The 24,243-nt window shown below is 37.9% G+C and overlaps 1 long non-coding RNA gene across 1 annotated transcript in view; it reads left to right on the top strand.

Annotated features, from left to right (window-relative positions):
• LOC105480241 (uncharacterized) overlaps positions 1 to 19,000 on the top strand; it is a 52,908-nt gene extending 33,908 nt beyond the window's left edge. The window contains exon 7 of the long non-coding RNA XR_011619994.1: positions 18,859 to 19,000. This is a non-coding gene — a long non-coding RNA (uncharacterized lncRNA). The remainder of the gene's footprint in view (positions 1 to 18,858) is intronic.
• The last annotated feature ends 5,243 nt before the right edge of the window (positions 19,001 to 24,243 follow it).

Here is a 24,243-nt window from a genome sequence, read left to right as displayed (position 1 = left end):
GGATATAGGATTATAAGATAAAGAAGAGGTTGAAATAACATATTATTCAATAACTGGTATTGAAACTACTGGCTCATTTGGAAAAGGATTCTAATTACTCATCCTCCACAAAAATAGATTTTAGGTGGTTTAAAAATTTAAATATATAAAATAATTTAATGTGCTAAAAAATGTAGAAGAACATTTTTATCATCCTTGGAAAAGAACAGTCTCTTCTACTATGCGGTCAAAGCAGGAAGAGAAATAATGTCAACAAATTTGAATCCATGAAAATGAAAAACAACTGAATAGAAAGACACCACCCACCGCAATACCCCCCTAAAGAAAGATAAATTCTCAGGAAATGCCTAAGAATGTGACAGTAAAGAGTTTAAAACCATAAATATATACTAAAGTCTATAGAAAAATATGAATATCTGAAATAGAAAATGGGCAAGTCACATGCACTGGCCAATTTACAAAAGAAATATGAATGGCTGACTAACATGGCAAAGATGCTTAATCTCATTATTTACCAAAACTAAAACTTTGGTATATTTAAACAAGATTAAAAACAAACTGATTAGCTTAGCAAAGTTTGAAAAGATCTAGGCCAGACTCGGAGGCTCACGCCTGTAATCCTAGCACTCTGGGAGGCCAAGGTGGGCAGATCACCTGAGGTCATGAGTTCAAGGCCAGCCTGGCCAACATGGTGAAACTCCGTCTCTACCAAAAAATACAAAAATTAGCCAGGCGTGGTGGTGCATGCCTGTCCCAGCTACTCGGGAGGCTAAGGCACAAGGATGGCTTGAATCTGGGAGGTGGAGGCTACAATGAGCTGAGGAGCTGAGATTATGCCACTGTACTCCAACCTGGACTGGACTACACAGCAAGACCTTGTCTCCAAAGGAAAAAAAAAAAAAAAAAAAAAATCAGTGGTGCTTGTGTTGGAGAAGGTGCCAGAAAACAGGCCCTCTTGAAGCATCTGATGTGTGCCATGTCCTCCCACTTCTCTAGACACTTTCGCTGGTTCATGCTCCTTTCCTGGGAGTTTCTCAAGACTCAGTCTTCAGGATTATTTTCTTCTCAGTCTGTATTCTCTTCCTAGGTAATCTCATCCATGCCTATGTCTTCTGTTTTATTCACAGAAGCTCTCAAATCCAGGGCTCAGGCTTCCGCTCTTGATCTGTAGACCTAGAGAATTGTGTTTTTCATCTTTCAAGTGTCATACAGGCACCTCACATTTACAGGGTTTCAAGCAGAGCTCCTTATCTTCCCCTACCAAACCATCAACTCCTCAAGCATTTCTCATCTCGGCACTCCCCACTCACCCAGGTGAGCAAGTCAGGAACCTGAGCGTTGCCTTTGATAGTCTTTTCCCCACTCCGCAAGATCAATCAGTCACTAATTACTGCTGATTTTAACCTCTTAATCGTCTCTCCAATATGTACTTCCTTCTCTCTCTCGGCCACCATCATGGTCTGAGCCAGGATTTCTCAGTTGGAGCACTATTGATATTTCAGGTCAGATAATTGTTGAGGGAGCTGTCCTGTGTATTGTAGGATATTTAGTAGCATCCTTGACCTTTCTCTACTAGTTGCCAGTAACATCCTCCCACACATGGTGTGACAACCAAAAATGTCTCAAGACATTGCCAAGTGTCCTCAGAGGAGTAAAATTTCCCTGGTGAGAACCACTGGTCTAAGCTACTATGCTCTTTCTTCTGGATCTCCGCAACAGTCTCACAAATCTCTCTGTGTCCATTTTCTTCCTTTCTGATCTATTTTCCCAAGCCACCAGGCCCCGTCTCTTTAAAACCCAGATCTCTCTGTCAAAACTCTCTGTAAAACACTCTTCTGTGCTGTCCGTTTCTTAGTGGATTCACAATCAAATTCTCAACGTGATCTAGAAGGCCCTGCAAGGTATATTCTCTATCTCTCTTTCCAGTCTCTGTCAGCCCATACAACTTCTTACTTCATGCTCTGAAGACAAACCAGCCTTCTTTCAGTTTTTCAAGTATATCATGTTTACTCCTGCCATAGGACCTTTGTACATTATTTTCCTAATTAGCACCTGTTTATACTTTTTTTCTCACCTCAGTCACATCACTGATACTTCCCTGACATCCCCTAATCTGGATCATACATCCAACCTGGGTCAAGTCCCTCAACTATGTGCTTTTAAATCAGGCATTCCTTTCTTTCAGCTAGAGTTTCATTATCGCCATTCTTGAGCAAATGACCCCTGTTGCCTATCACCAAAGCAGCAGCCCCAGGATGTTAACTCACTGTATGGTTTGCAGATGTCCATGTCACCAAGAAAGATGATTCACACAGGCACTGGATGGAAAACACTTTACTCATATAGAGAAGAGACGGAACAAGATTAGCTTCAGTGATGATTGTGTGTCCCCATGGCTGCGGGTCTTACCCTCTAACTGATGCAGGGAGATGGACTGCATACACCACTCTGTTGCTGCAGGTGAAGATCCTCAACCCATCCCCCCTGGGGCCAGAACTATAGGAAGCTGGAGGTGCACTTGACGGCTGTTGACCCATGCGCTTGAGAACAAAGAAGTACACATGAAACCCGGAACAGGGAAAGTTATTACAAAGCAGAGATATGCCTAGCACAGGCTATGAGGACTCTTTATCTCTGTGCAAGAAAATGTTCCAGGTCCGAGGCTACTCTTATGTAACCATGCAGGGGGTGAGAAGCTGTGCACAACTGCATTTCATAACAGGAATTCTCTTGTTATTCTTTCTCAACTAGCTTTCGTAACAGGAATTCTCTCAGTATTTCTCTGTCCGCTAGACAGTAAACCATGTGCAAGCAGAAGTCATGCTTTCCTTACATCACTTTTGCATTCTCAGTGCCTAGCACTGTTAACTGTCTAGTGAGCACTCAGTAAATATGTGTTGAATGAATAGGATGCTCTTTTATAGATTAAGAATATTAACCCTTTTACTACCTTATATGATAAATACTTTTCTCCAGTTTTCTATTTAAGACTCAACATTTTACAAGTGACTGCTATCTCTCTGATTGTATGTTGAGGCTTGTAGTATTGGAGACAATTCATAGCTAACTACGGACCAGAGGGACAACCAAGTTATCAGAGAGTGTTATACCGGTAGTTAGGAAACCTGGCTCCTAGTCTCAACTCTGCTAATTACCAGCAGATGTGCTATCTGAGACATATCTGTAGACCTCTAGGATCCTCAGTTTTTTCATCTGTGAAATGAAGGCGTTAAATGAATCAGACAGCCCGTGATTCCATTATTTGTGAAAGCACAAGGCTAGAGATATATATCATTACCACAAAGGGAATAGTTGGAGTTTGCAGAGAAAGTAGAGATGAACAGGAGTAAAAGGCTAAGAGTGGAGCCTTGGAATGGAAGTTAGACTGCCAGAAGTCATGAAGGGTAAATGAGGAGGAAGTGGAGCAGATGTGCGTGTGTGTGTGTGTGTGTGCATGCGTGCATGTATGTGTGCCCATGTGTGCATGTGTCCCACACAACCCTCATTTTTGCCTCCCTCCAAGCAGACCTCCCCCTCCCCATTTTAGCCAGACTTCAGTTCTTCTGAAATTTATTGCTTTCTTCATTTTTCTTGATGCACCTTGTTGGTCCAGCAAATCTGACAAGCACAAGGAACAAACAATTTTGCTCTAAATTTATGGTCTTGTAATGTTTTTGTGGATGGAGAGTTGTAGACAAAGAAGATTGTGTCCAACTAAAATTTCCAAAATGAATTGTATAAATCTGAGTTCTCCAGAGAAAGTGAACCATATATATGTATATATGTAAATAGATTTATTATAAGAAATTGGCTTATGTGGTTGCGGAAACTGAAAAGCCCCAGGATCTGAAGTAAGCAAACTGGAAATCCAGGAGAGCCCATGATATAGTTGTAATTTGAGGTCAAAGGCCTGAAAACCAGGAGAGCTGATGGCGTAAATTTCGGTTTTAGCCCAAGCCAAAAGGCAGGAGATGACCAACGTATTAGCTAAAAGACAGCAGGCAAAGACAGTGAATTCTCCCTTATTCCACCTTTTAAAAATTATTTATTTACTTTTAAAGACAGGGTCTCATACTATTGCCCAGGCTGGAGTGCAGTGGCACAATCATAGCTCACTGCAACCTTGAACTCCTGAGTTCAAATTCTTGGCCTCCTCCCTCAGCCTCCTGAGTAGCTGGGAACACAAGTGTCTACCACCATGCACAGCTAATTAAAAAATTTTTCTGTGGTAGGGATGCTGTCTTGCTATGTTGCCCAGGCTGGCCTTGAACCTGTGGCCTCAAGCAACCCTCCTGCCTCAGCCTCCCAAAGCACCAGGATTATAGACATGAGCCACTGTTTAACCAAATATCTTACCCCCTGCCTCAGTCTAGTCAACTTGATATGTAAAATTAACCATCATAAAATCCAATTGCTTTTGAAAAAATTTGTGATTGTGGCCCTACATTCAGGTCTTGCCTGGGTGGTATTATATAGGGCAAACTCTTCCTTGCAATAGAAGTTCTGGGTTAAGAAAAGCCTCATCCAAACTTGACTTTGTGGAAAACATCCAGGAGGACTGACAAGTATGTTCAAGAGTCCCATCTATAAAGGATTAAAAGCAAATCTGGAACAAGATCTAGTGAAATTAAAAACTAAGAGCATTGTGTGATAATGGGCTATCCAAAGGCTCAGAAGACAAATGAGCCCTTTATTTTTGGTAGGCACATTGCAAGTCTGCCATCCACTTGCACCTGCTCTAGCTTCAGACCTCACTGGAACGTGTCAGAGTTTGATGCAACAGCATCTATGCCTTTCGTCCTTCCTTCTTCCTAACCTCGTAAGCCCACTCGCTGGACCAACCCAGTGTATTACACTTCACACTTGCCTCTCATGCCAGTTTCATTTTCTATTCATTTAACAGATTTGACTTGGTGGCCTCTATGTGCCAGGCACTGTGCTAGATACTGGGCCTGGGCAGGAAATGAGTCAGACACTCGTGTATCAGAACTTCAGTCCTTTCCTTTTACTATACCCTTATCTGGGCCCTCTTGTCATGGAATCAGACTGCAGACTCCTGCAACAGCCTTCCAGGAATCTACCCCAACCTTCTCCCCTATTCTTTTTTCCTGTTTATTTTTAATTGACACATAATAATTGTACATATTTATGGGATGTAGTGTGATGTTTTGATACATGTACACATTGTGTAATAATTAAACCAGCATATTTAGCAAATCCATCACCTCAAACATTTATCATTTATTTGTGATAAGAACACTGAAAGTCCTCCTTCTAGCTATTTTGAAATATACCATAATAATATTGTTAACCGTAGTCACCCTACTGTGCAATAGAATATTATAACTTATTCCTTCTATCTGACTGTAACTTTGTACCTGTTGACCAAACTTTTCCTATGCCCCACTCCTCCCTATCTTCCTCAGCCTCTGGTAACCACTATTCTATCTACTTCTATGAGATCAACTTTTTTTAGGTTTCACATAGGAGTGAGATTATGCAGTATTTGTCTTCCTGTGCCTGGCTTATTTCATTTTACAAAATAGTCTCCAGGTTGATCCATGTTGTCACAAATGACAGGATTTCATTTCTTTTTATGGCTAAGTAGTATTCTCTAGTGTACACATACCACATTTTCTTTATCCATTCATCCATTGATAGTGATAGACACTTATGTTGGCAGACACTTAGGTTGATTCCATATCTTAGCTATTATGAATAGTGCTGCAATAAACATGAGAGTGTGGATATTTTTTGACATATTTATTTCATTTCCTTTGGATATATAACTAGCAGTGGAATGCTGAATCATATACTAGTTTCATTTTTAACTTTTTTGGGAGCCTCCAAACTGCTTTCCATAATGGCTATATTAATTTATGTTCCTATCAACAGTATATAAAGAGTTCCTCTTTCTTCACATCCATGCCAGCATTTGTTATTTTTTTGTCTTTTTTATAGTAGCCATTCTAATTCGGGTGAAGTGATATCTCATTGTCATTTTGATTTGCATTTCCCTGATGATTAATGATATTGAGCATTTCTTCATATATGTGTTGGCCATTTGTATGTCTTCTTTGGAGAAATATCGCTTCAGGTTTTTTGCTCACTTAAAAATTGTATTATTTGTGGGTTTTTTTTTCTGAGTTGTTTTGAGTTCCTTGCATGTTCTAAGTAGTATCTCCTTGTCAAATGCATAGTTTGCAAATATTTTCTCCCTTCTGTGGATTATTCTTTCACTTTGTTGACTATTTCCTTTGCTGTGCAAAAGCTTTTTAATTTGATGTGATCCCATTTGTCTATTTTTGCTTTTGTTGCCTGTGCTTTTGAAGTCTGATCCAAAATTTCTTGCTCAGCTGATATCATGAAACATTTCCCATATGTTTTCTCTAGTAGTCTTTTTGTTTCAGATCTTACATTTAAGTCTTTAATCCACTTGATTTGTTATTTGTATGTGGTGAGAGAAAGGGTTTAGCTTCATTCTTCTGCATGTGGATATCCAGTTTCCCAGGACCATTTATTTAAAAAGACTGTTTTTTTTTTTCCCCTCCAGTATCTCTGTGTGTCTTCTTGGCATCTCTGTCAAAAATCAGTTGGCTATAAATTTGTAAGTGTGTGAATTTATTTCTGTGTTCTCTATTTCGTTTCATTGGCTTATGTGTCTATTTTTAATGCCAGTACCAGGCTGTTTTGATTATTATAGCTTTGTAGTATATTTTGAAGTCAGGTAGTGTGATGCCACCAGCTTTGTTCTTTTTGCTTAAAATTGCTTTGGCTGTTCAAAGTCTTTTGTGGTGCCATACAAATATTTTTATTATTGTTTTTTCTATTTCTGTGAAGAGTATAATTGATATTTTGATAAGGATTGCATCGAATCTGTAGATTGCTTTGTATACTATGGACATTTTAACAATGTTACCTTTTCAAATCCATGAACATGTGATATCTTTCCATTTATTTGTGTCCTCTTCAATTTCTTTTACTAATGTTTTTCAGTTTTCAGTGTATAAAACTTTCACTTCCTTAATTAAGATTATTCCTAGACTTAGTTTCTTTCCTTCCTTCCTTCCTTTTTCTTTCTTTCTTTCTTTCTTCTCTTTCTTTCTTTCTTTCTTTCTTTCTTTCTTTCTTTCTTTCTTTCTTTCTTTCTTTCTTTCTTTCCTTCTTTCTTTCTTTCTTTCCTTTCTTTCCTTCCTTCCTTCCTTCTTTCTCTCTTTCTCCCTTTCTCCCTTTCTTCCCTTCCTTCCTTCCTTCCTTCCTTCCTTCCTTCCTTCCTTCCTTCCTTCCTTCCTTCCTTCCTTCCTTCCTTCCTTCCTTCCTTCTTTCTTTCTCTCTTTCTCTCTTTCCTTTCTTCCTTCCTTCTCAGCCTCCCAAGTAGTTGGGATTACAGGTGCTCACCATGACACTTGGCTAATTTTTGTATTTTTGTAGAGATGGATTTTTGCCATGTTGGCCAGGCTGGTCTCTAACTCCTGACCTCAGGTGATCTGCCCACCTTGGCCTCCTAAAGTGCTGGGATTACAGGTATGAGCTACTTCCTCCCTCCCTCCCTCCCTCTCTCCCTCCCTCCCTCCCTTCTTTCCTTTCTTCCTTTCTTCCCTTCCGCCTGTCTTTCTCTTTTTCTTCTCTTTAGTAGCTTTTGTAAATTTGATTGCTTCTTGATTTCTGAAAGTTCACTATTGGTGTATTGAAATGCTACCAATTTTTGTATGTTTATTTTATGTCATGCAACTTTACTGAATTTGTTTATTAGTTTCAATAGTTTTTTGTGAAGCTTTTAGGGTTTTCTACGTATAAAATTATGTTGTCCACAAACAGGAATAATTTGACTTCCTCCTTTCCAATTTGGTTGCCCTTTATTTCTTTCTCTTGCCGAACTGATCTGTAGAACTTTCAGTACTATGTTGAATAAAATTGTTGAAAGTGAGCATTATTGTCTTTTTCCAGATCTTAGAAGAAAAGCTTTCAACTTTTCCCTGTTCAGTATGATGTTAGTTGTGAGTTTGTCATATATGGCCTTTGTTGTGTTGAGGCACATTCCTTCTATATCTAGTTTGTAGAGAGTTTTTATCATGAAGGGATATCAAATTTTACAAAATGCTTTTTTGTGTGTTTATTGAAATGATCATATGGCTTATGTATTTGATTCTGTTAGTGTGATGTATCATGCTTATTGATTTACATATGTTGAACCATCTTTGCATCCCTGGGATGAATCCTCCTCGATCATGGTGAAAAATGTTTTAAATATGATGCTGAATTGGTTTGCCAGCATTTATTTGAAAATTTTAACATCTATGTTCATCAGAGACATTGGCCTATAGTTTTTTTTTTTTTTTTTTTTTTTGAGACGGAGTCTTGCTCTGCCGCCCAGGCTGGAGTGCAGTGGCCGGATCTCAGCTCACTGCAAGCTCCGCCTCCCGGGTTCACGCCATTCTCCTGCCTCAGCCTCCCGAGTAGTTGGGACTACAGGCGCCCACCACCGCGCCCAGCTAGTTTTTTGTATTTTTTAGTAGAGACGGGGTTTCACCGTGTTAGGCAGGATGGTCTCGATCTCCTGACCTCGTGATCCGCCCGTCTCGGCCTCCCAAAGTGCTGGGATTACAGGCTTGAGCCACCGCGCCCGGCCTATAGTTTTCTTTTTTTTGTTGTTTCACTCTGGTTTTCATATCAGAGTAATGATGGCCTCATAGAATGAGTTTGGAAGAATTCCCTCTTTAATTTTTTGGAACAGTTTGAAAATAATTGATATTAGTTCTTTAAATGTTTGGTAGAATTCAGCAGTAAAACCATCAGGTCCTGGACTTTTTTTGATGAAAAACTTTTTATTATTCAATCTTGTTACTTGTTATTGGTCTGTTCAGGCTTCTTCCTATTCTTAGCCATTTTACTTAGTTTTTACCACTTTTGTGCAATGAACCCCTTTGGCAGTCTGGTTAAGCTGATGGATGTTCTCAGAAACATGTTATTAAATATATAAAATGAAACAGAATTACCAATAAATTATTTATGTTAAATGCATTTCAAAATGTTTTAAAAATTGTATTAGTCTCTTCTCATTCTGTTAATAAAGACATACCCAAGACTGGGTAACTTATTTTAAAAAAAGGGATTTAATGGACTCATAATTCCACATGGCTGGGAAGGCCTCACAATCATGACTGAAGGTGAATGAGGAGCAAAATCACGTCTTATATGGCAGCAGGCAAAAAAACATGTGCAGGGGAACTCCCCTTTATAAAACCATTAGATCTCATGAGATTTGTTCACTATCATAAGAACAGCATGGGAAAAACCCGCCCCTGTGATTCAATTACTTCCCACTGGGTCCCTCCCATGACACATGGGCATTATGGGAACTAAAATTCAAGATGAGATTTGGGTGGAGACACAGCCAAACCATATCAAAAATCAAATTTGTGGTTTAACATATATATATGTGCTTCTTTATTAACTCATTACATGATGAAATCCAGAAGCAGGTCTAACTTCCACTCTCATTTTAAAGTGTGATGAACATAAAGAATATTTAAAGACATCCATCACAACTATAATGTGACATGAAAATATGTGTGATGTCTATTGGGGACAATGTTAAGGTCTTGCTAATATTGTGCTTCATTACCTGTGTTCATAATTGAAGGAAACATTACATTTTCTATAAATAAAGATGTATATTTTCCCCATGTAAGGACACAACCCCCTGAATTCTCTATGTGGCTCCCAGGCTAAGAACCCTGCAGGACTGATCTCCTTATAGCAAAGGTCAAGTTATGTGGGTTTCCTGCTCAAACTCTTTTTATGACTCATTCACTCAACAGTGATCTCTTACTGCCTGCTGGAATAAATTCAAAGGCAACCTGGCATTTGGAGATCTGCTTCTACCAATTAATTTTTTCTGACTTAAAAAATTTACATACATGATATTGTATATTCCACTTTTTTGGCCACGTGTCTTTTTCACTCAAAATGTTTTTTCCCTGAGATTTATCCATGTTGATATTTATAGATTTAGTTTAAAATAGGCTGTATAGTATTCTACTATATAAATAAACTACAGTTCACTAATGGATTTCCCTACTTGTGGATATTTTGATTGTTCTCATTTTTGCATTGTTTGCAAATGATGTTGTATTGGTTTTATTATTTTTATTTTTAAATGAATAAAGTTTTTAACTCTAATGCATTAAATATTGAGAACTAAACCTCATGGAAATAAACGCTTTTGGGGTTCCTGAGAACTTCTTTATTAAGCCAATTTCTACCCAAGCAGAGATGGGCACACACTAAACCCTTTTTAAGAATTGGACTCTGCCTATGCCTGGGACCAAGCAGGCATGGACAGGTTCAGCCAAAGCCCTTCAGTGGGATCTAGTTTATAAACAAGTGCCTCACATGTTCCCTGGGCAGCAATTTTAATAGTAATCGCTTTCCAGTTTTTATCATCTGATTTGGGGAAATGAAATTCTATACTCCTAGCTGGAATACGCCTAATTTCCTTCTCCACTTGACTGGCTTCAATTTATCTCTTTTCTACCTGATTGGATTCTGTATTTTTTCATAGTTTTTCTATTTGGCTCTCAGCCACAATTCTACTGTCATTTTATTAATAGTCCTCTTTATATGCCTTCGTTTGCAATTATGGCTAATTTTATTCTTATTTGTATTATCTTCTTCTTTCTACTTTTAAAAACATTTTTGTGTCTTTTTTCTAGCTTCTTAAGCAAAACACTTGGCTTGTTATTTTAAAAATTTCTGTATTTCATATACTCATCTAAGACTATACTGTTTACTCCAAGTGCTGCTTTAGCTATGCTCAACACATTTTTATATTTGATACTTTTGTTATTATTCAGTTCTAAATATTTGATGATTTCTATTGTGATTTCTTCTTGAATTATTTTTTTCATTTTTAGTATTTTTTTTTAGACAGAGTTTCGCTCTGTTGCCCAGGCTGGAGTGCAATGCTGCAATTTCTGCTCACTGCAACCTCCGCCTCCCAGGTTCAAGCGATTCTCCTACTTCAGCCTCTTGAGTAGCTGGGATTACAGGCGCCCACCACCACACCCAGCTAATTTTTTGTATTTTTAGTAGAGATGGGATTTCACCATGTTGACCAGGCTGGTCTCAAGCTCCTGACCTCAGGTGATCTGCCCACTTTGGCCTCTCAAAGTGCTGAGATTACAGGCATGAGCCATAGTGCCTGGCCTTGAATTATTTCAAAGTATTTTTTTGGTTTCCAAAAGTAGAAGATTTGGGAACTAAATTTTTATAACTGATCGGGAGTTTTATTGTGCCATAGTTAGAAAATTTGGGGTTTGAGGTGTTGACATTTGATAGTTCTTAAGACATTCTTTGTGATCATGTTCTGGGTCAATTTTGTAGTTATTTTATTGAGCTTGAAAAGACTTTTTAACATTTAATTTAAAAACATGTTTGTACGCAGAAAAATTCACTGTTTTTTGGTGTACAGTCCTGTGAGATTTGCAGATGCATAGAGTCATGTAACCACCACCCCACCACCACAATCAAGACATAGAACATTATTTTTCTTTCTTCCTTTTTTTTTTTTTCTTTTTTTTTTTGAGACAGGGTCTCACACCTGTCACCCAGGCTGGAGTGCACTGGCATGATCTTAGCTCACTGTGGCCCTGACTTCCGAGACTCAGGTGATTCTCTCACCTCAGCCTCCAGAGTGGCTGGGACTACGGGTGCATGCTACCACCAGTGGCTAATTTTTTTGTTTTGTTTTGTATTTTTGGTAGAAGCAGGGTTTTGCCATGTTGCCTGGGCTGGCAGAACATTTTCAATGCCCCCCCCACAGATTCCCTTGTACTACTCTTTTGTAGTCAACCCCTTCCCTACCCTTCTGGAAACCAATGATCTGTTTTCTATTTCTTTAATTTTTACCTCCTTCAGATATTATATAAATGGAGTCATATAACATGTGACCCTTTGAGTCTGGCTTCTTTCACTCGGCATAATGCATTTGAGATTCATTCATGTTGTTGCATGTATCAACAATTCATTTACTTTTTATTGCTGAATGGTACTCAGTTTGTTTATCCATTCACCAGCTGAAGGACATTTGAATGGTTTTCAGTTATACTGTATGTTCTTAATTATTGGGAGGAGAATTCTAAATATGTTCACTATATGAAGCTTACTGGGTTGTTTATATTTTCTATAGACAGAAAATTCTTGTCATTTGGATCCATCACTTTCTGGGAGATTTTTGTTATAACCTCCTACTACGATAGTGTATTTGTGGATGTTTTCTTATAACTCCTGTGATGTTTTCTTTAAATATCAAAGCTTATTTTGTTAGATTTGTATAGGTCCAGTATTGTTATATCTTCTTGGTGAACTATTCCTTTTATCATTAGTAATGCTCCTTTTCACTACTAATAATGCTTTGATCTTAAAGTCCTTTCTACCAGACATAAATGCTGTTATGTCCTTTGTGCACTAAATACATTCTCCACCCTTCTCTCCCTGCTCTGGCCCACAAGCTGTGTCACCCACGCTCTCTTGCCAACCGCCTTGTGGTTGGATTGCCAATGGGAGGCAACTTGGCTAGACTGAACTACAATCTCCAGAATCTCCTTTACAGAATGTTTCCAGTTATGGTGGGCCACAAGGAATATTCTCCTCCAAGAGCTGGAGGATGGAAGAGAGATAGTAGCAATTTTCTAGTATACACACCTTCTCTCAACTATTCAAGTAAACTAATTTAGGTACTGCTGTGAAGACATCATTTGGAAGGCCTAGCCGTTCCCTGTGTGGGAGACTCCAAACAGTTATGGGTCTGCAATGGCTCTCCCTTCTCCCTGGATCTTGATTTCCTGATTGCCATCTGTGGACAATAAGCTTCAGCACCTGTCCATGAAGTTCCAGCCTATTTGTGATCTTCCCAGCCCTCACAGTTGCATAAATCAATTATTTCTGACAAATCTCTCTCTCTCTCTCTCCCATCTCCTAATGGTTCTCCTTATCTGGTTCAACCCCAACTGGTACATTTTATTTTATTCTCACTCTTGACTAAGAATTTGGTTAGTATAGGATTCAACACTGGCAGTTATTTCCCTTCAGCACTTTGAAGATATTAAATTGTCTTTTGGCATTTATTTATTGCTGATAATAAGTGCTGTCAGCCAAATTGCAGTTCCACTTGAGATAATCTGTTTTCTTTTTGGATGTCTTTAAGATTTTCTCATTTTTTTTGATCGCTCATTTCACTATAATGAATTAATAATTTGTTTTATTCTCGCTTTGGGTGTTCCATGATCCTTTTGTCTGAAAATTTATACCTTAATTTTGAAAACTTCTCAGATTTTATCTCCAAAAATATTGCCTCTGTCACATAGGTGTGTCTTTTTGGTGAAATGATTTTTTGTTTTTGGATATATCCTCAGTAATGGGATTGCTGGGTCAAATGGTAATTCTATTTTTAGTGCTTCAAGAAATCTGCAAACAACTTTCCACAGTGGCTGAACTAATTTACATTCCCACCAACAGTGTAAAAGCATTCCTTTTTCTCCATAGTCTTTCCAGCATCTGTTGTTATTTGACTTTTGAATAATAGCTATCCTGACTGGTGTGAGATGGTATCTCATTGTAATTTAGATTTGCATTTCTCTAATGATTAGTGATGATCAGCATTTTCTCATATGTTTTTGGTCATTGGTATGTCTTTTTTTGAGAAGTGTCTGCTCAGATCTTTGGTCCAGTTTAAGGTGGGGTTACTTGCTTTCTGCTTGTTCAGTTGTTTAAGTTCCTTACAGATTCTGGATATTAGACCTTTGTCTGATGCATAGTTTGTGAATATTTTCTCCCATTCTATAAGTTGTCCATTTACTCTGTTGATAGTTTCTTTTGTTGTGCAGAAGCTCTTTAGTTAATTAGGTCCCACTTGTCAGTTTTTGTTTTTGTTGCAATTGCTTTTGAGGGCTTAGTCATAAATTATCTCCCAAGGCCCATTTCCAGAATGGTGTTTCCTAGGTTTTCTTTTAGAATTCTTACAGTTTGAGGTCTTACATTTAAATCTTCAATCTGTTTTGAGTTAAGTTTTTATATAGTGAAAGGTAGGGGTCCAGTTTATTCTTTTGCATATGGCTAGAGAGCTATCCTAGCACCATTCGTTGAATAGGGAGCCCTTTCTCCATTGCTTATTTTTGCAACTTTGTCAAAAGATCAGATGGCTGTAGGTGTGTGGCTTTATTTCTGGATTCTCTATTCTGTTCCATTGGTCTATGTGTCTGTTTTTGTACCAGCACCATGCTGCTTTGGTTACTGTAGTTTTATAGTATAGTTTGAAGTAGGGTAATGTGATGCCCCCAGCTTCGTTCTTTTTGCTTGGAATTGCTTTGGCTATTTGAGCTCTTTTTTGGTTCCATATGAATTTTAGCACAGTTTTTTTTTTTTTTTTTTTTTTTCCAATTCTCCAAAATTATCTTTGGTGAGATTTTTCATTTTTACCAAAAACGATGTTGGTAACTTGATAGGGATAGCATTAGATTTGTAGATTGCTTTGAGCAGTATGGCCATTTTAATGATATTGATTCTTCTAATCCACAAGCATGGAATGATTTTCCTATTTGTTGGTGTCATCCATAATTTCTTTAGCAGTGTTTTGTAGTTCTCCTTGTAGAGATCTTTCACCTCCTCGGTTAGGTGTATTCCTAGGTATTTTATGTTTTTGAGGCTATTGTAAATGGGATTGCATTCTTGATCTGACTCTCAGCTTGAATATTATTGGTGTATAGAAATGCTATTGATTTTTGTACAGTGACTTTGTATCCTGGAAGTTTGCTAAAATTATCAGTTCTAGTAGCTTTCTGGTGGAGTAGTTAGAGTTTCTTAAGTATGGAATCATGCCATCAGTGAAGAGAAATAATTTGACTTCCTCTTTTCCTATGTGGATACCTTTTATTTCTTTCTCTTGCCTGATTGCCTGGGCTAGACTTCCAGAATTATGTTGAATAAGAGTAGTGAGAGTGGGCATCCTTGTCTTATTCCATTTCTCAAGAGGAATGCTTCCAGTTAGTCGTGTGTTTGCTGTAGATGGTTCTTATTATTTTGAGGTATGTTCGTTCAATGCCTAGTTTTTATCATGAAGGGATACTTGATTTTATCAAAAACTTTTTCCGTGTCTATTGAGATGATCATATGGTGATGTGGTTTGGCTCTGTGTCCCCACTCATATTATCTCGAACTGTAATCCCCACATGTACAAGGAGGGGCGTGCTGGGAAGTGATTGGATTATGGGGGCGGGTTTCCCTCATGCTGTTCTCATGATAGTGAGTGAGTTCTCACAAGATATGATAGTGTAAAGTGTGGCACTTCTTCCCTTGCTCACGCTCTGTCTCCTGCTTCACCTTGGAAAGATGTGCCTTGCTTCCCCTTAGCCTTTTGCCATGATTGTAAGTTTCCTGAGGCCTCCCCAGCCATGCAGAACTGAGTCAATTAAACCTTTTTTCTTTATAAATTATCCAGTCTCAGATAGTTCTTTACAGCAGTATGAAAATGAACTAACACATATGCCTTTTGTTTTTAATTCTGTTTATGTCACATCTATTAATTTGCATATGTTGAACCAAACTTGTATCCTAGGAATGAAGCCTATTTGTTCATAGTGAATTAACTAACTTTTTGATATGCTGTTGAATTTGGTTTGTTAGAGTTTTGTTGAGGATTTTTGTGTCTACGTTCGTCAGGGATATAGACCTGCAGTTTTTTGTTGTTGTTTTTGTGTCTTTGCCCAGTTTTGATATCAGGATGATGGCTGGCTTCATAGAATGAGTTAGAGAGGAGCTCCTCCTTCTCAATTTTTGAAATAATTTCAGTTGTATTGGTACCAGCTCTTCTTTGTAAGTCTGGTAGAATTTGGCTGTGAATCCATTTGGTCTGGGTTATTTTGTTTGATAGGTTTTTTTAAATTACTGATTTGGTTTCAGAACTAAATATTGGTCTTTTCTGTGTTTCAGCTTCTTCCTGATTCAATCTTGGGAGACTGTATGTTTCCAGGAATTCATCCATTTCCTCTAGATTTTCTAGTTTGTGTGTGTAGAGATGTTCATAATAGTTTCTGGGGATCTTTTATGTTTCTGGGGAACAAATTGTAATGTTACCTTTGCTGTTTCTGATTGTGCTTATCTGAATCTTTCCTTTTTTTATGTAGCTAGTGTCTATCAATGTTGTTTATCCTTACAAAAAACAAACTCTTGGTTTTGTTGATTCTTAGTATAATTTTTTGGTCTCAACTTTGTTCAGTTCAGCTCTGATTTTTGTTATTTCTTTTCTTCTTCTAACTTTCAGGTTAATTTGTTCTTATTTTTCTAGTTCCTCTAGGTGTGATATTAGATTGTTAATTTGGGATCTTTCTAACTTTTTGAGGTGGGCATTTAGTGCTACAAACTTTCCTCTTACCACTGCTTTTGCTGCATGCCAGAGATTTTGGTATGTTGTGTCCCTGTTTTCATTTATTTCAAAGATTTTAAAAAATTTCTGCCTTGATTTTGTTTGCCCAAAAGTCATTTGGGAGCAAGTTGTTTAATTTCCATGTAATTATGTGGTTTTGAGACATTTTCTTGGTATGATTTCTGTTTTTATTTCACTGTGGTCCAGCACGATTGATATGATTTTGATTTTTTAAAATTTATTAAAACTTGCTTTATGTCCAAGCATGTGGTCAATCTTGTGGTATGCTCCATGTGCAGATGAAAATAATGTATATTCTGTGATTGATGGGTGGAGTATTCTGTAGATATCCATTAGGTCCAATAGGTCAAGTGTTGAATTTAAGTCCAGAATTTCTTTGTTAATTTTCTGCCTTGATGATCTGTCTAATGCTGTCAGTGAAGTGCTGAAGTCCCCCGCTATTATTGTGTGGCTGTCTAAGTCTTTTCATAGACCTAGAAACACTTGTTTCATGAATCTGGCTAATCTAATGTGGGTGCATACATATTTAGTTAAGTCTTCTTGTTGAATTGAACATTTTATCATTACATAATACCCTTTTGTCCTTTTTTTTTTTTTAAAAACTGTTGTTGGTTTAAAGGCTGCTTTATCTGATATAAGAATAGCAATCCCTACTCTTTTCTTGTTTTCTGTTTACATGGTAGATTTTTCTCCAACCTTTTACTTTGAGCCTATGGGTGTCATTATGTGCGAGATGAGTCTCTTGAAGATAGCAGATGGATAGGTCTTGTATGTTTTTATCCAACTTGCCATTCTGTGCCTTTCAAGTGGGAGCAATTATGCCATTTACATATTTCAAGGTTAATATTGATATGTGGGGTTTGATATTATTGTGAAGTTGTTAGCTGGTTGCTTTGTAGTTTCTATTGTGGTTTCTATTGTGGTTTCTATTGTGGTTTCTATTGTGGTTGCTTTCTAGGGTCTGCAGGCTGCATACTTATGTGTTTTTGTGGTAGCAGGTGTTATTCTTTTGTTTTCATGTTTAGAACTCCCTTAAGGATCTCTTGAGCTGGTATAGTGGTAACGATCACTTGCCTTACCTTACCTTAGCACTTGTTTGTCTGGAAAATATTTTATTTCCCATCTGCTTATAAAGTTTAGTTTGGCAAGATATGAAATTCTTGGTTGGTGCCTGTTATTGAACTCTATGAATGGGATTGCACAGTATGTGCTCTTGGTCTAGTGTAGATTCTTAGTGTAAGTTTACTGAGCATGTGCATGTTAGTGCAGGCTTGCATGCTGCTGAGTCTTGCTTGCAGTTTTTGGTGACACATTGAATACAAAACCAGAAATAAACAGCATGCACTGTGAATAGATGTGCTGAGTCATGAATGTTCTGCAAGCTCTAATTGCAAGGTTTCGGGTAAGGCAACATCTTGAGCGAATTGGCTACATTTACATTTGTTTCACACACAAAAATGGAAATAAATGCCTTGGTAAACCTTGTTTGTTTAATAACTTCCATTCTTTAATCACATTAGATGCTCATTTGAAGGCAAAATAAATTCCATTAGGATAGTACTGGTTAGGTAGCTGCTTTATCCCATTTTTTCCAGCATGCAGGCTGTAGTGGGTATTGTAATCTCAAACTTTACAAGGAAGAAAGCCATCTCCTATTTCTCCTGTCTCTTTATGTACTATTCTGCCTAGAAACACACCCAAAGGAAAATGAGAACTGCTCACTGCTGGTCTCACACTGGACAGCAGTTTTGCTTTTCCTTTTTGTTTTCTTTCCTCTTTCATTATTGTGACCATAAGTGTTGGTACAGGCAGAAAAGATAAATGGCTGCATGTCCCACAGGCTGTTTATCCTTCACATCCGAAAGGCAGTGTGACTAGATGGCACAAGTTCAGGCATAGTCATTCACTAGTTGTGTGACTTGGGCAGGTGACTTACCCTTTTTGTGCCTCTATTTCCTCAGCTGTGGAATGAGGGTAGGAACAGTACCTACATCATAGCATTGTTGTGAAGAGTAAATGAGCAACACATTTACATACTCATATAAAACACCTAAAACAATGCCTTCATGTAATAACCTTTCAGCAAATATAATGCAAACTATTGTAATTGTAGGAACAATGCTTAGGGCCTATGAATTCTTCATGCAAATATTTGAGACTTGAAAACATTTATTGACCTTAAAATGTCAAAGGAAAACTTCAGAATGAAACAAATAAGTATTAAAATAAGCTTTATTTTGGAGATATTTACTACCCATGAATATTCCTGGGCTTTCCCACATTTTCCGATCTCTTTGCCATTAGGCGGGGCCTGTGGCTGGTTCTGGCCATTGGGTGTGACTGGAAATGGCCTTTGTCACTTCTAGTATGAAACATTTAAAAGTCAATGAATGACTCTCTATCTTACTCCTTCCCAGTTGTGGAGACTGAAGAGGTCGTATGTACTCATTGGTGCAGCTAGAAGACAGTGATGCCTTCTGAAGTCTGGGTTCCCAGTGACTACATCTATGGAGCAGAGCCCCTCTAAACTACAATGAACATGTCGTGAGCCAGAAATAAACTTTTATTATGTTAAGCTACTGAGATCTGGGGGACTGTTTGTTCCCTCAGTTCAGTCTAGACTAACCCCTGACATATTAACGTGTCTACCTAACATAACATGCCAACCATTTAATTATACTCAACTCAGTTCACCCTGACTCTTCCTTAGTTGGATATACATTATATAGGATAAAGATTTTACAAGGTAAGGGTCTTAGTATTGTTCACTAATGTATGCCAAGTTCTTAGAACAGTGCCTGGGACAACATTATTCGTGATATGAGTGCATTTTAAAAGTTTTAATAAGACCCTGAGTGGGGCTTTCCAAAACAAGAATGCTGAAGATCTACAAAGGTCTTAACTAGTTCAGATGGGTTTAGATACAGTCAGGACTGCTAGCTATGTTACATGCTGATAAACGAGAACTCCAATTTTTTAGGTCCATCCTATAGCCCAGCTGATGAAAAGAAGATAAAATTCAGAGATGGATGAAACACATTTCATCCTCAAGGCCTTTGTTGTGTTCTTTCATTTTTAAATTCCTCTGCTATTACTCTTTACAGAGAAGAGAACAGAGCAAAATGTATTCCTTTGAATAGTGTAATTTAAAAATTACTCCAGAGCAGCCGGGCGCGGTGGCTCACGCCTGTAATCCCAGCACTTTGGGAGGCCGAGGCGGGCGGATCACAAGGTCAGGAGATCGAGACCACGGTGAAACCCCGTCTCTACTAAAAATACAAAAAAAAAAAAAAAAAAAAAAAATTAGCCGGGCGCGGTTGTGGGCGCCTGTAGTCCCAGCTACTCAGGAGGCTGAGGCAGGAGAATGGCGTGAACCCGGGAGGCGGAGCTTGCAGTGAGCCGAGATCGCGCCACTGCACTCCAGCCTGGGAGACAGAGCGAGACTCCGTCTCAAAAAAAAAAAAAAAAAAAAAAATTACTCCAGAGCAAAGTCAAAAGATTGATATGTAGGCTGCTAGCCTACACTTCCAACTTAAGTTTTTAGTTTTAATTATGAAGTATAATGTTTTTAAATATAGAAATTTCAAGCTCTAGAACCATCACACTAAGATGACAATGGTAATTACACTGACAGCTGCAGATATTAGCATGAACTCAATACCAAAAATAAATCAGACCATGAATAATGGAAATAAAAGAAAATTGGCAGTTTTAAGAAGTTCCAGAAACAGAGCAGAGAAAATGGAGGGAAGAAATTATCAAAGAAGTAGAACGAAAATTTCCAAAAGTGGAGAGAAGAAATGTCCAGATTAAAAGTGCTAAATAAAAACATGCCATTATGAATTTTTAAAATATTGATGATGGAGAGAAGAGAGAGGGAGAGAAAATGAGAGACAGGGAGAGGGCAGCGAGAGAGAGAGAGAAAGAGAAAGAGAAAAGGTAACTTACAAGTAATGGAAATGAAATTAGCATTAGACTTCTTAATAATAACACTGACTACTAGAAGATAGTGAAGTGTTGCTTTAAGATTCTCTCCTGTGTCCAAGTAAAATGACGATAATAACAAATAATTCCAATACACAAACAGTAGTTACTATCTATTGACTATTTTATCAAGTGTCAGGAACCGGATTAAATTCATCACATTGATCTTATTTAGTGCTCACAACAAATTTATAAGGTAACATTATTATTCCCATTTTACATATGAAGAAATGAGATGCAAAAAGATTAAGTAACTTGTGAAAGGTCAGCTTTGGAGGCAAAATGTGACAGTTTCCAAAAATTATAAAAATACAATGATTAAGGCCGGGCGCGGTGGCTCAAGCCTGTAATCCCAGCATTTTGGGAGGCCGAGACGGGTGGATCACGAGGTCAGGATATCAAGACCATCCTGGCTAACACGGTGAAACCCCGTCTCTACTAAAAAATACAAAAAACTAGCCGGGCGAGGTGGCGGGCACCTGTAGTCCCAGCTACTCGGGAGGCTGAGGCAGGAGAATGGCGTAAACCCGGGAGGTGGAGCTTGCAGTGAGCTGAGATCCGGTCACTGCACTCCAGCCTGGGCGACAGAGCGAGACTCCGTTTCAAGAAAAAAAAAAAAACAATGATTAGGCAGTGAGCCCTTAGTGCCATAGCTAGCATACACGGTAAAAAGACAGAAGAAAAGAACAAAAAAAAAAGAATTTTACAAAGATTAATACATTAAAGATATAGAAGAACTATTAATCAGAGATAGAAGGGAACTATTGATTTTTAGTTCTGTTTCACTCCTTTGTTATGTGAGACAGATTGTAAAGTCTTTGACATTAGGGAACATGTCTGATACTTGGCATCCACTGTGATGCTGGCATATAAACAAACACTTGTCTACTGATACACAAGTTCGCTACATTAAAATGTGTTCTGTGCACATGTACCCTAAAACTTAAAGTATAATTTAAAAAATAAAATAAATAAAATGTGTTCTGGCAGTGAATGAAGCTTATTATCTTGAGCCCTTACTGACTTTGTGAAGAAAGAGAGGGTGTTCAAGGGAAGAAGAGTCATGGTGTTTTGGCAGCTCCTGGAGAGGAGGAAATGTCCCTTGGGGAAACAGAATTTAATTTACCTTTTTCCAAGTAGAACTGTATTGGTAACAGAGTTGCAGTGAAAAGTTAGTGTGAACAAAGAAGGCTCTTAAGAAGGGAGTGAGTAACGTTGAGTGCCCTAGTTGATAACCAGAGTTGACAATCTCAGCATAGCCAGAATTCTTTAAAAAATTTCTGGGGGAAATGTGAGGTATGCATTTGAGCATTTGAAAAAATTGGACATGTAATAACAATTCTATCGAATCACTTGAAAAAATATCACAGAAAATTAAGCAAATAAAAACAGAGGGAAAGTAGAAAACCCTAAGAGGAAGGAAGAAAATTGTAAACCAACTTGATTTACCAGTATATGATACTTACGTTAGCTATTTGTTAAACTAAAAAACTATGATACACCAGATTGCAAAAATGACAAAGGGGAACTAGTTGTCATGATGTATAAAAGGATTAAACTTTCCAATCCCATAACTGGAAATTAACAGACACTCTCTACAGTTGATAAATTTAGAAGTAGCAATAAGAGCATCCTATTTAGAAATGTGAGGCTAAGTATGAGAAGCAGGTGAAAGAGTTGAAAGCCGATGCCTCTAAAGAAGTAGAGGGAATAATGATAGGTGGGGCAGAGAAATGTCTTTTAATACTATTGATCTTTTTAGTTATGTGCCTGTATTATTTCATTATTAATTTTTTCAAATAAAAAGTCTTTTCACATGTTTCAAAATTTAAGTGGTACAATAAAAATTTGGCCTTATTCCCTGTTTCCTGCCACCTACTTTCCCTCTGCAAAAGCAACCAACAGTTTTTTTTTTCTTGTGTATTGTTCCAAAGATAAAACATGGCAATAATAAAAAGTTATCTTGGGCATAGTGGTGAATAAGATAATAAGAAACAAAGATGATTTTTTTTATTGTTTTTATTAAAATAAATAGTTTCAAAAGGGTTGAAGCAAAAAGGAAATCTGCTGAGACATAGTTCTCACTGTCTAATAAAATAAATTTAATCTCAATGTAATGAAGTAATTCCTGTGGAAAGTTAATAGAATGTCATAATTCCTTGGAACCATCAATCCATACCACTGTTGAATAAAAGTTTTTCTGGAAAAAATAATTATATCATTAAATTATAAATCAAGGAATTTGCAATTCTTATAACTCCCCTCTCTTTCTCAGAAGTGCGAGTCCTAGATTTTAATTTTCTCATATTTGCTGCCATTTTTAGAATGGAAGTATGCTGACTACTAGCCAAATCATGTGCCCTTAAACTTGATAAAAGACGCTGCTTCTGGAGCTAATGATGACGTTGGCTGCTGGTTTAGCTAAAAGTCAATTACAGATATTGATAAAGACAAGATGAAATTTTGGGCAGCTTAACTTCTTATTAATCACCATGTGTTTTATCCAGTACTTGGTAAACACTTTTCCTTAAGACTCTCAGGATTCATTCTCAAGCATGATACTTGGTGGATAGAGGAGACTAAGGTAAGGAGTGAGGAGAAGAAGAACAGCATCTCAAAGGGCGTGAGAAGCCCAGTCCTTATAACTCCATGATGGGCATGTCACATGCCACGTTCATGACAAAGCAGGCTTCATGTAGTCTGTAAAAGTCTGCCATGGGTGTCTACCATGTGGCAGTGCTGGGCTATGCTCGGGAACTATAAAGAGGAGGAGTAAGGCAGACAGGGAAGATGCCCTTTATTTTTTGTGATGCCAATTAACTGGAGAAGTTGATGGGATCATACATTCTGGAGCTGGAAGCTTTCCTAGAAGTGATCTTTCCTACCAGGGCCCAGTGAAATTAAGCAACTGGCCCACAGAGTTTCACCAGTATTTATGGAACTGAGATAAAAATCACCTTTCAATCTGCTTGTGGTCCATGCAATAGATTATTAAAGGTGGAAAATAACTGTAGACAATGATGTTCTACAACTCTTTTTATAGTTAAAACAACAACAACAACAACAACAAAGACTCTTCATAGTAAGGCTCTGGAAATGTGATCAAATGGGCTCCTTGACTTTTTCCAACTGAACAACTGGAAGAGAGAAAGAAACCAAGAGGGTCAGGGGTGGGGCAGGGGTTTCTATGGGGGCATTTTCCTTCTCTTGGGCAATTTCCTTCTCTTCTCTTCCAAAGAGAAGGACATTGCCCCCATAGGAACCTCCCCACCGCCGACCCTCCTGGTCAACAGCACGGCCTACGTGAGCGGACATGCTGGGAGGCGACCACAGCAGTAAACCCTCAGGAAGTGATAGATAGATAATGGAAATTGTAAGTGGAGAAATCAGGACATGCAATAACCAGAAATAAAGTCAAGTCTCCAGTGATATCCATAGACAAGGTGGGATAAAGATGGGAATGTGTGTGGAATGAAGGGACAGGAGACCTGCAGCTTGCCATGCACTGAGGAGCAACTCACCAGGAACTGCTGTGCTCACAGGTTTCTGAGAGAACAAAAAGCAGAGTCCTCAAGTGAAAAGTATGTAGTTTGATAAGCTCAGGACAAAGACTGGCAGCCTTTTTCTATCCTGACAAGAGCTTCTGGTCCAGAGGGAATAAAGCAATCAGGCATCTTTAGAAAGTAAATGGTAACTAAATTACTTTTTGAAACAGAAAATAAAATACATCTCACACAATTTTTAGAAGAATTAGGAACCTGAAATACTAAAACATGCAATTAATAAAATATATTCATTAGCTCAGTACTCATGCTAAT

The sequence above is a fragment of the Macaca nemestrina genome, chromosome 2, assembly GCF_043159975.1.
Source record: "Macaca nemestrina isolate mMacNem1 chromosome 2, mMacNem.hap1, whole genome shotgun sequence".
Taxonomy (NCBI): domain Eukaryota; kingdom Metazoa; phylum Chordata; class Mammalia; order Primates; family Cercopithecidae; genus Macaca; species Macaca nemestrina.
Note: the sequence above shows the minus strand (reverse complement) of the source record. Positions and strands in the feature narration are given on the sequence as shown.